Source organism: Dermacentor albipictus, chromosome 1 (assembly GCF_038994185.2).
Source record: "Dermacentor albipictus isolate Rhodes 1998 colony chromosome 1, USDA_Dalb.pri_finalv2, whole genome shotgun sequence".
Taxonomy (NCBI): Eukaryota; Metazoa; Arthropoda; class Arachnida; order Ixodida; family Ixodidae; genus Dermacentor; species Dermacentor albipictus.
In genome coordinates, this window is record NC_091821.1 from 130,753,044 (window position 1) to 130,771,744 (window position 18,701).

Genomic DNA, 18,701 nt, shown 5'->3' on the forward strand with positions numbered 1-18,701 from the left:
CTTTTACGCCTGGTACCACTGCAACACATCGTACATACAGAGTCCTGCCTATTTCACCGCATACATTTTAAAAAAGGTTTTGCGCTAACCGCTGCACTGTTCTTGCTAAAACTGTGCAGAAAGATAGCATTTTGGAGTCTACGTCGTTTAGTGTAACACTTGGCACAGTTGATTGCCTGTTCTTGAAGAAAAAAAGTGCAAATTTTCCTGCATTTATGGAGACACGAGCTGCTGCCACGATGGTGCTAGCATAATCTTGTTGTCGCCTGCTGGCAGCTGCACAAAGCAGCATTTCAGGGATTGCGCCCGCGTGTTGCTCGTCCCTGGAACACGCGACTATGGTGGCTAGAAGTTGTTAGGTGATGTAAACGGACTGCGAGCGCCACTCCTCTGATTCATGTCTTGAGTAGATGGTGCTGCTCTCCGTAGTGCAATGCGCGGGAGCGCCCGCCGCACTGGGCTGGTCTGGTCGCGAGCAGCGTTTAGCAATTTTTCTATGATTTGTGTTGAGAAGAAGTCCTATTTCCTGAATACAATGTGTAATAAATGTTGTTTTGGCAACCTGGGTTTCGTTGCTGAGGTTGGTGATTGTTTCTGCTGTGCTCCTTCATTAGTGGGAGCTGGCCGTTGTGAGCTCGGACATCGTATGAGAATCACGAGTTTCCTCTCTATTGTGTGCGGTGCGATAATCAATAGCTCTCAAGAGCTGAAACTGCATGTAGAACTTCATTCACTATAGGCCTATAAGTCCTCGCTTGCGCTTTTACCTTCCTGGCGTGAGAGAGGGAAGGTCTGAGGCGCTTCATACATTTGACAAGGTCTTCCTTGACTGATAGCGTACACACCGTGCCAGACAGAAGGAAGGTTACTTGATCTTTTACACCATATACAGAACATAAATGTTCTGCAAATCCATCAGCAGTGTTCTAGACATCATAATTTTCATCAAGAAGGCATATATCATTCTTTAGAAGAGTGAGGGCCCATGAAGCTCCAGAAATATTTTGAATTACGTGCCATGCTGGCTTTCAACACATTCAATGTGGTCATAGTGATAATAATAATAATAATAATAATAATAATAATAATAATAATAATAATAATAATAATAATAATAATAACCGTAGTGGTGATACGGCACCATAAACAGCTCTGAAGGCTAAAAAAAAGGCTGGTGCCTGTAGAGCGTCTGAAAGCCAGCCATCCAGAGCAGGAATTTGCAGAGTGCAGAAGACCCCCCCCCCACACACACACACACATTTGCAGAGCACTGCACACACGCACACATTTGCTCAATTGTGCAGAGCACTGCACACATGCACACATTTGCTCAATTGTGCAGAGCACTGCACACACGCACACATTTGCTCAATTGCAGAGCACTGCACACACGCACACAGTCGATGGGTGCACAACATGCAGGAGTACCAATTCAGTCTGGTCGCAAGAAAGGGGAGTCCGAATGGCCGGGGGGAGGTAGAGAAAGTTTTGTATGCTAGATATAAGCATGGAGTTGTGGTGTCGGGCCATACAGCCGTGATGGAGTTCAGGCTTGGCTGACCGCTTGTTCAGACGAACTGAAGAAGAAAGATGAGTGCTGTTCAGAGAGCCGTCAAGCACCCTGCAGAATAGACAGACTCGTGCAATGTGGTACTGCAGGGTGTGCCACTTGAGTGCTGAACAAAATCAAGTTTGTCAGTGATGTGACTTTGGTACAGGGACTATACTGGTGAGCAGTACTCAAGCTGTAGAAGAATGATAGAAGTGTAGAGTGCTTGGAAAACCTCAGGTCCACAGGGAAGGGAGACACGAGACACAAACCCAAGAATGTGACGACCCCTAGATACAGTGCCTGGTGACATAGTCAGAAAAGTTGAGAGAAAGGCTGAATGTTACACCCAGAATACAGCGTGTATGCTGTTCACTGGCATGATGTTGCAGTGGAAGTGTTAACTTGTTAATCAAACACATTCTGCAAAGATGCATTAGCAACTTGGTTTTAAGTTGATGTTTTTCCTGACTACAGTTTATAGTATCACAGCGAGAAACATTTGAGTGGAAGCTGAATAGATTTGGTCAGTTTATGCATACCGACTGCAGAAAGCACTGATGACACCTCTTCACTTTCCCCGCAATGCACTCGTACCATCTGCTCTCTCCATTTAAAGAAAAAAAAAAGAGAGAGAGATTAAAAGCCAATTACAGTTCCATTGACTCAGCATGTGCTGCTTCTCAAGCAGTCATAGAAGCAATCCTGGTATACGCGGCTGCATGCATAGTTCTTGCATTGATGGAGGTCCTCCTATGCATTGCACATGGTGCATGTATTGCAAACATATTTCTTTTTGCCGTGCTCAAGTATAAGGACACACTGACTCAAACATGATCGCGCGGTGTCATGTTTCCTTCAGTGCGTCAGCGTTCTTGAGTGCTGCACGAGCGATTTATCCCCAACTAGCCCATGCACTTCAAAAAAGTGAGTGAAGGAGTACTGTGAACATGTACTGAACTGGATTCACATGCGGAATGGAATAGCGCACCGTCAGCTGAAACGGACGGCGTGGCTGATGACGTACGTACTTCCCATTGTTCGGCTACTAGTGTCTTTCGCTTTCGTAAGTTATCTTTGCCTCTGGAACAGCACAGAGCTCGCCCGTTAAACTTGAGTCCCCCGAGACCACACAAAACACGCTGCGGTTCACCACCCGAAGTTCCACACGGTTCATTTACCACATCACGCACCACACGAAGTCAGGAGTGCCATATCTTAAATCGCTGCAGCGCCAGACGGAACTGAAAATTCATTTCCTTTGACAGAGTTTTTCAGCTGGGCTCGTTCACTCGCCGGTTACGAATTCGATGGACGCGCTAGGCCTGCGCGTAATGTAAACAACATCGGCGGTAGACGAGTGCTGATTATCCAGACTGCGGAGTTAAGAGGCGTGTTTCCATTCATTTCGAGCACGACAAAATACACATACACCAAGCACAGACGTTGCGGCGATCATGATTTCGTTGGATGTTTTAGCAGACGATCGCACTGAGACCGGCGGAATCCAGTGGGCAAGTTGGACTTCTCGGCTTCGTTCGATATCGGTTCGGGTCCACGTCGCACTGCCACAACCCACGGTCGGCGGTCGTGTCGTTGTCGGTCTACTATCACAACACTCGAAGAACTCGCACGATTGTTGGTGTCGGCGCACGGTGTCGGCGTCTTCGCATATTGGCGGCCATCATAGGCATAGCAGCCGCCGATTGGTTGACGCCGGCGACGCATCGCAGTCTCTGATTGGTCACCACGCGTCAGCTAAAGCCCGTCGGCCATCCCGTCGGCGAACTTCTAGCATCCGCAGCTGACAAAATCTCTGCGCGTCGTCACGCAACGCCCTGTTCCCATAGAGTTTCTCACTATAACACCTAGAGGGTAATCTGGCGCCACCGTCTATGGGAGTTTCTTAAGGGGGCACCGTGCCGTCATGGGAATGACGGTATATGTGTCTGCGAGGCTCGTGTTGACTGGTGTTGTAAGAGGCTTCGTCTAAAACGTGGATATGGCTACGCAAATAACGCGTTCTCAAAGTAAAATCTTGATAAAATGTTTCCATTCACGCATATTACATCTTTACTCACCCACGATGCATGACCAAGCGAAGAAAAGCAAGAACAGACGAACTGTTGCAAAGCGAGCGCGAACCTTGTCGTCTGTCCTCCAACTTTAGCGGCCCGCTGATACTTTTTACGTAACATGTAGTGGTACACACAATAACAAGTCCTCATAGTTAAACAAAACATGTTTTCGCGTAATAATAAAGCTAAAGCAGCTTTTCATGTGCTGTTTTAGTAGCAAATGAATCATTGTGACAGACAGAACGGTACTTGCCAAGCGCGTCTTCAAGGTGTCCTGTCTTTACGAGAACGATGCCAATCCGAATCCACAATATACCGGCATTCCCATGCATACCACAGCGCAGCAGCGCCAGATTTCCTTCGAGGTAATGTAGTGAGAAACTGCCTGTTCCCGAGTGACGTTTTTGACGTCATACGTGCGTGACTTAATCGTTTCAATATCAGGCTTCTGTGCTAGAGTTTCTGTGTTGGAATCCTGCCGCTGGACAGTTTTAATGATGTTCATTTACTATTTGTTACGCAGTACATTGTTGAAAATGACGCGTTTACGAAGTCACAAAGCCGTTTGAAGCCAAAAGGACGAAGTTTAGGCAACTCCCTGTACTTCCCATAATTCCCATACACTCTTAAAACGGTTACACCCTTGGGGTGTATATTTGTCCCACAACAATAATCATCTGCCTTGCTTGCGTTTCCTTTCCTGAAAACTCGGCGCTCGCTACTTTCCTGTCGAGAATGCTGCGTCACACTGATAAGGCGCATGCCGTTCGTGACTGGAAAGTACCGGGCTCGCAGCGTTAAATGAAGGAAACGCGGGCAGCACGGATGACGATTATCGTTGTGGGACAAGATACGCCCCAAAGGGTGTAAATTTTTCTAAGAGTGCACACTCTAAAACAGTTGCATCCTTTGTGGTGTATTTTTGTCCCACAACGATAATCGTCATCTGTATTGTCCGCGTTTCCTTTTTTTAACGCCGCGAGCCCGGTACTTCCTAGTCACGAACGGCATGCGCGTTATCAGTGCGACGCAGCATTCTCGACAGGAAAGTAGCGAGCGCCGAGTTTTCAAGGAAGGAAACTCAAGCAAGACAGATGACGATTATCATTGTGGGATAAATATACACCCCAAAGGGTGCAAACTGTTTTATGCGAAGCATATTAACGTAGGTTTCGGGCCTTCGCGCGACGCCCGGCGGTGGCCACCATTGACCCTGAAGTGGGGTCACGTGACATGACGTCACGTGATGACGTCACACAGGCTGCAGGTGGGGCCTCATATCGCGCCGTCGGTCGCCTCCCGGCGGTGGCCACCATTGACCTTCAAGTGACCTTCAAGTAGGTCACGTGACATGACGTCACGTGATGACGTCACACCGGCTGCTGATGGGGCCTCATATCGCGCCGTCGGTCGCCTCCCGGCGGTGGCCACCATTGACCCTGAAGTGAGATCACATGATGTGACGTCACGTGATGACGTCACACCGGCTGCAGATGGGGCCTCATATCGCGCCGTCGGACGTCGCCCGGCGGAGGCCTCCACCACGTGACGTCACACAGGCTGCAGATGGGGCCTCATATCGCGCCGTCGGTCGCCTCCCGGCGGTGGCCACCATTGACCTTCAAGTGACCTTCAAGTAGGTCACGTGACATGACGTCACACCGGCTGCAGATGGGGCCTCATATCGCGCCGTCGGTCGCCTCCCGGCGGTGGCCTCCACGCTTCGGTTCGCGCCGTCGTGCGCGACGCGGCGGCGGCGCCACCATCGCTGCATCACGTGATATGTGACGTCACGCCAGGGATGAAGCGGCGCGCGCCCGCCGTCGCGTCAGTCTCTGTGCCCGCAACCGCGCCAGCGTCTTTGCGCCGGGCGTGTATGCGGTCAAGATGCCTCCAAACGCTAAGGATACGCTCATCCACTGGGCTTAACTTTGATAAGCCTCCAATTTCTTTTAGAGTGTACCGCTACAACCGCTTTCATTGCAGCTCCCGTAGACACTAACGCCAGAGTTCCCTCTGGTAATTAATTGTATGAAACTCTGTGGTTTTAGGAATATATCTATATCAAAACGTTTATTAACAAAGAAAATAAAAGTGTAGAAAGCGAGTGGGTGGAGCCCCTAGTCCAAAATTAAGTTAAGTTATGGGGCTTTACGTGCCAAAACCACTTTCTGATTCTGAGGCACGCCGTAGTGGAGGACTCCGGAAATTCTGACCACCTGGGGTTCTTTAACATGCACCTAAATCTAAGTACACGGGCGTTTTCGCATTTCGCCTCCATCGAAATGCGGCCGCCGTGGCCGGGATTCGATCCCGCGACCTCGTGCTCAGCAGCCCAACACCATAGCCACTGAGCAACCACGGCGGGTAGCCCTTAGTCCAGGGCTCTATTGATATTGTAGGAAACTCCATGCTTTGCAGCAGCACGCACGAGACGTTTCACGTGCCCCACTGCGGCTACGTTATGGTGGCTACGTCCCTACCCGAATATTTTTTTTCTTTGAAATTCTCATTGCAAATTCCGAGTTTGATTTCATTAATTTTCAAGCAATCTTACATTATTGATTTTTTGTTTTATCTCTTTTATCGCCTTTTATTTATGCATATTTATCTTTTTTAACCGCCTGCTTCTAGGCCATTCCCGCTTATTGGGTATTTTCCGTAGTCGCGATCATCATCATCAGACAGGGCGCAAGACCTGTGCTCGAGCACATTGCGCGTGCACTGCGTTCTCCGACCACGGTGTTCTAACCAGCGGCAGACCGCTAGCCCTCGTTCGGCCTAGCTCCAGATCTCTTGCGGATACGAGGACGGCGCAACAGTTCGTGAGTGGGTCAGCTGAGCTCGGCTATCGTTGAGCCGAACGCTAGTGCGAACGCGGCCTGAGTTCCTGCCAGAGACTGATCATGCATCGTACCGCCAATGAAGTAACGTCGTTCTTCACGGACGCCCATGGCTCAGAATGTGTGTCTCGGTTCAAGGTCACTGTAGCGGAGGATGAGGTCGATGTCGGATGCGGTGTCCGCAAGGAATTCAAGTTGCGCGCCTCGTTGAAGTTGGCCACTCTTCGCAGATCCTCTTCATCCAGGGCTGGTCGCCGATCTTTTAGTCCGCTGAGGAACTTCTCTTCGCGTACGATCGACAGCGGCACGAAAAAGAGCGTCGTTACGGGGCTTCTAGCGGCCGAGGCGAAGCGGCTCGAGAATCAGGTGCGCTTCATCACGGAAAAGATCAGTGGTGACATCCAGATCGAGAACTGCCCACAGATGGAGTTGGTGGAAACTCTTCGGGAGCTTGGATACGATCCAGACCCGATTTTAGTGTGGGAAAAGGAGAGCATTGCCCTCCTACGACGGGGCCGGCTTCAGGAAGAAGATGACGAAACGGCTGTGGAAGCGGACCTGCATGGTCTCACCGTGTATGACTACCTGCTGGAGATGCCGTTGCGGAGTTTGACTCGCGAGCGCAGGGACGCCCTGTTAGAGGAGAGGAACGATGCGAAGGCTCAGGTGGCTGCTCTGCGAAGCGTGTCATTCGAAAACACCAGCGTAGTAGACCTGGACGCATTCTTTGCAAACCTGCTTGGTATTGACGACTCCGATGAACCGAATGACTCCTCCAGTGAGCACTCCGGAGAGACGTCGTCCAGGAACACGGAATCCACGCCGTCGACTTCTGCCTCGTCTGCGGTGCCTAACATTGGAGCACGCCGTGGATTCTGGACCACAGGCGGTGCCAAGCAACCTCGCGTCGCTGATGAACGTGCTTCCGGCGACGGCGGCCGACCGGTGGCGGCCAGGCCCCCTCAGGGTATGCTTGGCAAGATGATTCACTGCTGGTTCCATCATGACCCGCATCAGCACAGTGACTGTCCGAGGTGCTCGAACGGCGCTGGCGACGACACGTCGACTGCTGCTTCTTCGCGTCATAACAGACCGACAGCGGCTTCTTCTCTTCTGGACCATCAGTTTCCAAGTGCATCAGCGGGTTCGCAGCGTGAAAGGGCAGCCGATGCCAAGAAAGGCTTCAATGCGCCGGACAAGGCCAAGAATGCTCGGACCATGGAGAAAGCAGCTCGCGAGAATTCGCCGGCGCCCAAGAGGGTGCGGTTCGCTACCGACCTTGAGGAGGACGTACAGGCTAGGTCGGCGCCTCCTCCACCTGCCGGAGCCAGCTCTGCGTTTATGACGGACTACTACGACTTGGACACCGACAGCGACTGCTGAGGCGTCGAGGAGAATGTCCTTACGCGCTCGTGTGGCACATCTGGCAGTTTTTCTGCCGCACTTGTAAGCGAGCTCCCCTTACAAAGTGAATAAAGCACAAGTTTTTTTTCCTTTTTTTCCCCTTCTACCCATGTCGTACTGCCTCTTATTACTTGGTTTTCCTTCGGAGGCCTTTTGATTAAATAGAAGTGCCGTGGCCGCTCTAGCGCGTGTCCGATCGCGTGTCGGAAGCAATCCTTAGGCGCTGTCGTTGTGTCGGTATCTGGCGTCGAGGAGATGCGTGGCTTGCAGCGCCGGGACAGTCTCCCTGCCGACGGGTGATGGTCGGCCGTTTGGGACGAATGGTCGCTGAGCTCGTTCTGCGCATTCCAGGGCGGAGCCATCCATGTTTGTCCAGCTCGCGTGGTATAGCTGTGCCTCAAAATTACTTCCCGCTTCAAACTTGCTTCCCTGTTTTTTGGTGCCCGCCGTCGTATGCGAACGTTGTTCGCTGTTGGCACCCGAATGCGTTTCTGGCGAAGGAGGCGGTTTCTCCGCGAAAGGGAGCACCTTAATTTTCAAGTTCTCATAATCCACCGCGAGCGACGACGGGCGTATTGTGCTCTGCGCCCTGCTACAAGTGCAAGGGAGCATCTTGTCTTGCATTTTGACTTGTTGCAAGCTTGTTTCTTTCGTGTTCTTTTTACAGTGGAGCTGTATATGTCTACCCTCCCATAAATTTTGCGATATCCATGCCTCAAAGCTCCCGCGCCCTTTAGGAGGAGGCGAAACAAATTAGTATAAAGGCCCTCAATAGTTTTGAGGGACCTTAAACCAGTAGGGTATGGGGCTGACACCTGGCGTAGCAAGCGAAGAGACCACCCAATATCATAGTTTCATACAATAATTACTATTGGGAACTCTACTCTGGCGCTAGTGTCTACGGCAGCTGCATTCGGTGCGGTTCAGCCATCATGGGAAATACATGGCCTAAACTTCGTCCTTCTGGCTGCAAGCGGCTTCGTGATTTTGCAACTCCTCATTTTCATCAAAGTACTGTGTAATAAATAATTAAACATTATTAAAACTGTCCGACTGCAGGATTCGAACACAGTACCTCTAGCAGAGCAGCTCGACATTGAAACCGTTACGCCACGAACGCGCGGGCAAGTCAGTGCGTTGAGACACTTGGCGCGTTAGAATTTGGCCACCTTGACAGGCTCAACCGCTGCAATTACCAATTGTGTGTGTTCGCAGATAATGTGTGCAGTTGCGAGTATGCCGATCAGTGTGTATCATAGCGACCACAAAGCCACTGTGGCCGTCGTTACTATGACAATGAGTGGTGCACTAATGTCTTTACAGCAAGTTTTCTTACCGCGACACTTGCAGCTCCGCTGGTCATCTACCTTCGCAGGGTGGAATGGCCTTGAATTTTTTTTTCTTTTATTGATCCTCCCAACCTAAATACTTTGCCTTCTATGTCGTCTTGCTATTTGGCGTACTAGAGTTTTCTGTTTTACGCTTTCTACGAACTTTTGTGTATATAGTCAGGAGAGTATACGCGTTTTGTACTCATTCTCGTTTTTGATGCAGCGCGAACGCGTAGTGGAATAGAGTGGGGGAAATGACAACACATAAACGTTGAGTTAGGGTGCATATGAGAAAACATTTATTCTTTTCTCCCCAGTTTTCGGAGCACCGGAAATTTGTTTCTGAGGTAACGTTCTTAGTTTTCTTTTAATACGTCTTTATTTCTGCGTTTAATAGGCCAGGCCTTGCGGCAGAAAAGGGGTGCTCTATGGGGGAGGGGAGCTTTCTTTTGATTCTGTATACTATAGTATCGACGAATGTATAGCGTTGGGTGCTGAAACCCTTGTTGGCAAGCGCGAGGTATGCTTTTTCGCTTTAAGAAAATACACCGCCACAAAGACGCGGACTAAAAGAACATGTACGACGGACAGGCGCTTCATGTTAAACCAACTCGCCCACATCAAGCTTCTGCTGCTTCTGTTTTCGCTTGTATGTGTCTTTCTTTCTTCTGCATTTTTTAAAATAAACGTTCTTGGACATGTCAAACACTGTTACGGGCTTTCCTGTGCAGCGTGTAGTTCTGGGCCTTCGCGAAGCGCTTCCTGGGAAGCAACTAGGAGGGGTTCTGCTGTTTTCACGGACGCCGCTTCGCCGAAGGTTCCCGCGAACGCAGTGATACCGTCGTCAGCTGCGCCTACAGGTGCGCAGCGCTCCTAAAATATTCGGGGACATCACGTTTTTACCTACACCCTGCTGAACTGCGCGCAGGCTTTGGCGGCTAAAGGTTCGATTCAGTGTGTGTGTGTGTGTGTGTGTGTGTGTGTGTGTGTGTGTGTGTGTGTGTGTGTGTGTGTACGTGTGTGTGTGTACGTGTGTGTGTGTACGCGTGTGTGTGCGTGCGTGTGTGCGTGCGTGTGTGCGTGCGTGTGTGCGTGCGTGCGTGCGTGCGTGCGTGCGCGTGCGTGTGTGTGTGTGTGTGTGTGTGTGTGTGTGTGTGTGTGTGTGTGTGTGTGTGTGTGTGTGTGTGTGTGTGTGTGTGTGTTCGGACCCACACTCTCTACTGCGGGATTGGAAGGAGCTTTGCGCGCGTCGGCCGAGCCACCCGTTTCGCTTCGGGAACCCCCTCTCTCTTTCCAGTTACGATCTCGTGCTGCATTTTGAGAAGATGGAGCGAACAGTGTGTGGCCCCTGTTTCGTTTTCTTCTTGTGGGCGTCGTGGTCGTTCTCGAGCCCCCGTGGGGAGCGGGCTCGGGCGAAATGGACGGCTCAGAGAAGAAAATCGGTGCGCAACCAGGGTGCTCAAACTGAAGGAAAGGCCTTGCGCATGACTCCCTTGCAGTTTCTCTTTTCGCGCTTCTGTTCCCCTGGCACTGATGCGGCGCGCTTTGTTCTCGCAGCGGACGGCCATTTGGGGAATAAGGCGATCAGGAAGTGCTGGAGCTGATATTGCGGCTGGCACCCCGCGGTACCGAGAGTTGCCCCATTGCTCCCTGGTGGCCCCTCTTCCTGCGCCGCATGGCGTCCCTCGTTTTGATGTATTCATTTCAGGCTCGCCCTGTGCCTGCACCCACTGACTTCATGACTCCTCTCCGTTACAGTGAGCAACCGCGCCGCCGCCTGCGTTTGCATGAACCTGACAAAATTGGGTGGAGTCTGCTTGTCTGACCGAAATCCGGTTACCAGGTTCATGTGAAGGCACGCTAGCTAATGGCAAAGGGCCGAGGGGCGCGTCAGGACGGATTCGTCGCATCCCGGTTTTCAGGGATTGGTTTACTGGTCCTTTTACTTTTTGCAAAATGTGCCCATCTAGAAGCGAGGGGATTGGTTTGGGCCATCTCGGTTCACGTCGAGTTTATGTAAACAAAGCTACCGTGTCTGCAGAATTGTGTGTGGTTGTTGTAGGAAGGACGCCCGACAGCTGCGTAGGTCGACAAGTCACCCCTCTTTATCGCTGTGCACTCGTGTGATGCTATGCGTACAGTTTGCTGATTTGCTTGCATTTGTGGAAAGCAAGCAAGTAACAGCACTGAATAACAGGACGTGACTGAGACAGACGCTTCGTCTGTCACGTCCCTTTGTTCAGCGCTGTTACTTGTTTTCTTCAAACATGTACCGAGCAGCCCAAGTTAGCACGTTATTGCTTGCATTTTATTATTTACTCTGAATTGTAAGAGTGTGCCTAAAATACTTTGATGCATGGAACGCCATTTTTTTTTTTGTTTTCGTATGGTAAACCGCCATAGAGGAAGTGAGGCATAAAACAGGCCTTTTAGGAATTTAAAGTTTGCCTTCTTGTAGGCTTTCCAGACAAAATAGAGCCTTAACTGAAGCAGAAAAATGAAAGATACACTCAGCCATGGATGAAGTTCTTACCATGTGTAAAAATGTGTTGTATAAGAGGCTAACTTGATGTCACAAGGAAGTGAAGGTTATTCAATGTGAATGTACAATTCATTATGACTGGCGCAAAAGCAATATGCACATATTATGGCCACCTTATGCTGAGATACTCATGAGATGTCAAGAGGAGAATACTTATATGAAAGCAAATGTTAGCTTGTATTGCTGCTGACAAGACGTGTTTTCAGTGAAACCACATAATTACGTTCTTTCTTGCTGGCCTGGCTGGCCACTCTGCTTCCCCTTAACTACTTAGCCACACCTCGTTCATCACTTAAACGATGTAAAGCACATTACTAAAGTGCCCAAAAATTAAGCAGTACCATGACAGGCATGCTTCCTTTCTCAGCCATGGAGACAATCAAGGATGATCGACTTGAGGCTGTTTAATGCAGTCAGCATCATCCAATATGCATTCTCTTTTCATTCTTATCCCCTATATGAAAAACAAGCTTGCACAGTATGCAAAAACATCAGTGAACTATTGTAAGCTCAGCTCAAGTTATTTGAGTTACGCATGGGCTGGCTAGTGTAACAACCTAGAATACAGAGCCACATAAAAAAAAGGAAAGTGTGTAGCATAACATAAACAGGTGGCCAGTACCTGTATTTTATCAAAAGCAAACCAAGATCAAGTGATTAAGTTTCACTTTGAGTAAAGGGTCCCATGTTTGTGAAAAAGTTGATTTAATAAGTAGTTTGGTGATTGCCCTTGTTAATTAGTAGCTGCTTTAACAGGCACATGACAATAAAATAAGTTGCAGGCCCAAATGGTGCAAGGCAGGGTAGCACAAGAAAGTGAGGCAACATTTGTTGTCACTTTTTATTTTCGTAACAAATCAATGGATAGTGCCCTGGGTGCCACTTTTTGGCCAGTGTACAATGTGTTGTGTGTAAATTTGCAACACTTGTGCGTTATATTATCATCTAGTGACTACACGATTAACCAAACAAATTGTGCCCCCATGAGCACTGAAAGAGAGCAAAGAAATGCGCAGTCAAGAGGCTACAGTGGCACAGCCTCTGTACCAAACCTAAAATTGTGCCACAAGAAAACATTCACACGTGCCATTCAAGTCAACTCATCACAAGTAATCTTTCGTTCCTTCCTGCATTGCTCACCATTCTACAGACTTCATTGCAGCACTGTGTGTGTGGAGTAAAATAACCTGACAAATCAAAGCTGTGGTAATTCAGTACATTGAAAGCAACTTTGCATGTGGCTTAGGTAATATGCTCCTAGATGTAGGGCAGCTTAGTTTCAGCTGCTTTCTTCACTACTTGTTCAATCCTTGGTACTGCTGTGTTCCTGAATGCATGCTAGAACAGCATGGCTATGCACAAGCATCCCTTTCTGTCACTCTGAAATAACAGTGGTGCATATTTGCTGTCAGCATATGCCTAAAAGCTCAGCCTTGCATGTGAGACACTTTACATTTATAGTGCAAGACCACAGAGAAGGGCAGGAAGGGCACAGTACAAATACTTGCATTGTGAGCTCCCAACCACAATGCGGGTAGCTTTCTGTGGTTTTTCTGTGTTATTATTTTAATTTTCAATACTGTAAGCCTCAAGAGTCAAGGTTGTTCCAATTAACAATGCTTCTTGGTAAAAATGCATATTTAAACATCAATTCATCATACATAAGGCAAAACAGCATATTTATGATTAGTTTGTGGTGATGATGTCTGACCTGGTGGTCTCAAGTAAACTGCATAACCCAAGCTAGCTTATTGGGGTATAGTTGATAAAGTTTGTCTGGCTATTTTACTTTGAGCAGGCAATGTTGGAAGGCCAGCCCTGATATGCAAGTTGGTCACGGACTGGAATTGATTATACACAAACTGGAAATAAATATAACAGTTACAGTTGCATCTACCAACATGAGTCACATGAGTGTTTTATATATGTTTTGTTTTACATCGTAAGGGGCAGCTTTCAATTACCACCTTAAAAGGCCACGTTTCTTCTGTACTGATCCAGATGTTTTCAGTGTGGTCAATTAAATTAAGGTTACCTGTAATCGTCACTCCCCTCCCCACGTGTAGGGTAGCAAAGTGGACTCAGTCTGGTTAACCTCCCTGCCTTTCCTTCCTTCCTCTCTCTCTCTCTATAATCGTCACACCTAGATACTTGCTTTTATTACAGCGTTTTATGATGTTGTTACTTGCCTTAATGGAACAATTTACGAATTCTTTTTGTTGGAAACGCTCATAAAACTGATTCATCAAAATTTATTTGAATATTCGACTTATCGCACCAAAAATAAATTGCTAGCAAAGAATCATTCATGGTCATTTGGTCATTTGCTTCGCATGACAAAACAAAACAATCTTGCGCGAACAATCGCACATCTGCTGAGTAGGGATGGTCTATTTCTTTATTTGATTAACAATTCATTCATTATTTTAGCCTCTAATTGACTAATCGAAATTTTTGCCGAGCACTTTTAATAAGGTTGAAACGGTCATCTACTTTTGTAGGACCCTAGCCTAATGTTCGAGAGGTGGAACCAAGTTTGACCCGCCGTGGTTGCGCGGTGTCTGTGGTGTTGGGCTACTGAGCACGAGGTCGGGGGATCTAATAATTCCTGCCACGGCGGCTATCATTTATATGCAGTAGAAAGAAGAGCGGTCCTAATACTGATCGCTGCAGCACTCCTGACAACACAGGAAGGGAAGGGGACCGCTTAGCCACTATTTCCACAAATTGCTTCCTGTTACTTAAATACACCTGTATCCACTACTTAAGTTTTGTATTAATATTGATGTCACACTTTTTTTTTATTAGTTTTGAATAGGCAACCATATCTGTGGTTTTCGGCCATAAACATGCGAAGAAGTCTGTAAAGTATGAACTACTTTAAGTAAACTGAGATACCATGAAAAGCAACATAGTACTCAGACACACACTTTTTTGATTACATCAGCTCTTTTTGCTGCAGGTCACACACACACACACACACACACACACACACAATGGTTGTTTACTGGCATTGATGTTACGCTGCTAAGCACGAGGTCGCGGGATCAGATACCGGCCATAGCGGTCCCATTTCGATATGGGCGAAATGCAAACACACCCGTGTACAAGGGCATGTTAAGTGCAAGTGCATACAAGTGCATGTTAAAGAACCCCATGTGGTCAAAATTAATCAGCATGCCTCATAATCAGATCGTGGTTTTGGCATGTAAAACCCCATAATTTTAATATATATATATGTGTGTGTGTCTGTGTGTGTGGACTATTTGTATGCCAACAGTATGAATATGAAACAGTAGAACTCAAAATGATCAGTGCAAAAGATTTTGAATGTGTCAGGTGCATTCATATGTGTAACTTGTTTACTGGTCCAGTGCTTTGCACCCTGATGGCTATGTTTGGTGCAACTGGTTTAGCACACTCATAATGGGCAACTACATACAACATCTGTTTTGCGGCGCTCCTTTGATATTCTACCCTCTGACACAGATGACAAAATCCAGACTAGAATATTTATGTCAATATTCAAAAGAAATCGGCATTTGAAAGGTTTTCTGCTTCACACATCTCCATTTTCTGCACCTGGTACTTACTGTATACAGATTGTGAATATGCATGTATTGGCACTTGTGTATGTTTTAATGATAAACTTTTTTTCCGTGTATTTTTACCTTCATATGCATGAAATAGAAAGAGCCTATTATATGTAGACAAGAAGCCTGCAGACAGCAGCACCGTGATGAACCTGCTCAGATATTGGAACTACTCTAAAGCTCAGTTCCCACTTGCACGGTTGTGAGTGATTTGCTCTTGAACGTTTGGGTAATTCACGTATCAAGGGATGTGTGATAGTTGCATACGTGCAACATCTTTCTCTGTCTGTCAGCTACTTATGTATGAGTTAAGCTGTGTGGTTATTGGTGTACCTGAAGTGATGTATTCCATATACATTAGGCTTGACCAACAGTGGGCAAGAAATATTTTCGAGCTATTGGTTCAATGGTGGTTTTCCACCAAATTGATTGTCCAACAGAGAGATTTTACTTGCTCACTTGACTGAAAGGTCCAAGTGAAAATGAGCTCTACAAATCGTGACACCAAATGCAGTCGCCATGTATGATTGAAGAGCAACATGTGACAGAATGATGAGCAGTGAAATTTATCTCACTAGTGCACAAAAGTAGTGTAGCTGCATTCAGTATTTCAGTGCTGGTATACTTAAACACAAGATGAGTTGTTTAGGTGACATAATCAACAAGAGCATTTGACCACTTTAATAAGCAGTGTAAAAGGTTAAATAAAAAATAACTGCTCCCTCAGACACTATCATTGGTCTAAAATACGCTTTTCACATACAGGGGATACAGTTCATAAACTGGTTTATGTACAGGTATAAAATATTGTAACTACACCATGTGGATAAAATTTAAATGAGGCCAGCAGAATACTGTATTACAACATCTTCGATAGGGGCGAGTTCATATGGCATGTTTTAATGGGGTAAGTTGTACTGTTTTGTTTACATACACATACATTTTGTGTTTACGTGTTCCTGTGTGTGTCAAATGAGCAGCTGAACTTATACACTCAAGACATAAATATGTATTATATTTTTTACAGGACTGGTTCATATTGGTTATGCAACAATATCTTTTTCTCATATGTTGCAAGCTAACTGTGTGCATAAGTTAAGCTAATGTTGTTATTCTAAGCTGGGTTGATGTATCATTTCCTGTTTATAATACGACAAAATAAAACAAAAATGTGCCTATGTGTATGTCTCTAAAATTGATGGTTTGACGATATCTCGTCTAGCTGGGCGGTAAACTTGCGTAAAAAAAAAAGTAGCACATTGACCAAAACCACGCGGCTAATATAACCTGCGGAGGAGATATTCTGCCAACAGAGTCACTAAAAAATGTCATCAATTCATCCTCATTGGCTAGCTTTCGATCACATTACTAAGGCTGACATATTTATGAGAACTTGTGTTCAGAGTATTGTAATTACAGCGAATAGGCACCCTTAATAGTGTTATAGCAGTCAATTTCTCAGGTGCAAAGCACCGTGGCCATGGGCATGCCAATGAATGAGAATATGCAAGGCAACACTTTCTATAATCTGGCAGCACAGCTGAAAGTGGATGTTTTTTTTCAAAAGTAAAGATAAATGGGATAGCCACTTTAACCATCCAGCACCCACGAAAGAGCACTGGCAAAATACTTCATGGCCATACTTTTCAGGCATAAGTCAGTTTAAGGTACATTATTCAGCCCTGACTGTCGGCGAACTCAGAGGATAGAACCTAATGCACTTCCCAGACATATTATGCTGGTACCAGTAATAAATTTTGTTCATATTAAACTGAAGGCTTGTGAACAAAACAAATGACGTGAACCACAGAATGAACTCTGGTGGATCTACGAAGTAACGGCAATATTTCCTTTGGCTGACTCTGCCTTCATTAGTAACATAACTATACCTAGCCAGTGTGTAACTGTTGGCAAAACTTCTTTCATGTGATCCTGCCGGCTGCCAGCAGAATATCCTATATCGACCTTATCTTTGGTCAGTCTCACTTGTCTATTTTTACATGTATATTGGTTCCATCAAGAAACGCAAATTTGTACAGAGTCAAAAGGAAGCATCCAGTTCTGATCCATAATATGTTCATCTGCCATGCCATACTGGTGTCTGCTGAAACAGCCTGTGCTTGGGCACCTGCAAAAACCAAGCAGTTCAGATTCTTGGATATGCAAGCCAATTGCATCTCAAGATATGGAGGTATTTACTTCATGCAATCTGCAAGTTCCTGATCTTCACACCAATGCCCATATGGTAAAAGTGAAGGCCACCTGATATTAGCATTAATTACATTAGTACTCTCAGGTGCTTCCACATTTCATGACAGCACTGTATGTCTTAATACATGTAACCCTTAAGATGTACACTAGACTCTTCCCACCGATAGCAGTATCCTTAAAAGGGCAGTAACAACTTTTGAAACAAACAATACATGTAGGAAGAAAAAAAGAAAGCCAGTTTGACGGGGCTTCTCTGTCGGTCATAAGAAAACACGATCGGCAACGCTTATGCATGGTTTACTTCTGAGCACATGCACATCACATAAAACGAGCACTTTCATGCATAGCACCGCGTGACATATATATATATAATGATTTGTATCTTCTGTACACACTTCATAACAGCACGAACATGAGATACTTGGATGTCGCAGCCACCACGGTACAGCGCAGCCAGCCATACAGGTTTCACGCTGTAGCGCAGAAATGACAGCGATAATGAGTCATTAAATTTTATTTACTGTTGATTGAATTGTCACTTGTGAAAGTTGTTGGGCATTCACCACTTCGTGGCAACAAACCGCATACATAACACATAGGGGGATGTGCATATTTCGTGTAAAATGTTTGAGAAGTTTTGCGCTTATTGCTACACTGCTCTTGTTAAAATTTTGCAGAAGGATCAGATTTTGGATTCTACGTCATTGAGTATAACACTTGGCAGAGGTAATGGCCTGCTTTTTCAGAAAAAAAAAATGTGAAATTGCCTTTATTTATGAGGATGCAAGCTGCTGCCAAGACAGTGCTGGATGGATGGATGGATAAGGCTGAACCCTTTAAATTGGGTGGCGGAACACGGCATCTAGCCGTGACTAGCAGTGTGTTTTGTACTTAGTGGAGGGTGAAATTTCACTCTTGCCTTGATTTTCGCCACCAATCAGTTAAACTCCGTTTGGTTATTTCTACCCATTTAAAGACTACATTTCCTTCACTGTCTCGAAACCTCAATGCTTTGAAAAGATTAGCCCCGTTGCCTTCAACTGCAGGGTGAAGCCCTTTACAGAATAGTATAAGGTGTTCAGCCATTTCCTCCTCCTCTCCACATGCACGGCATAATGTCTATCCCTTCATACTTGACTGTACGTCTTAG

At 46.6% G+C, this 18,701-nt stretch overlaps 1 protein-coding gene across 5 annotated transcripts in view; it reads left to right on the top strand.

The window, feature by feature from the left end:
* MYPT-75D (Myosin phosphatase targeting subunit 75D) overlaps window positions 1-18,701 on the top strand; it is a 410,236-nt gene that overhangs the window by 228,046 nt on the left and 163,489 nt on the right. The window lies entirely within an intron of this gene.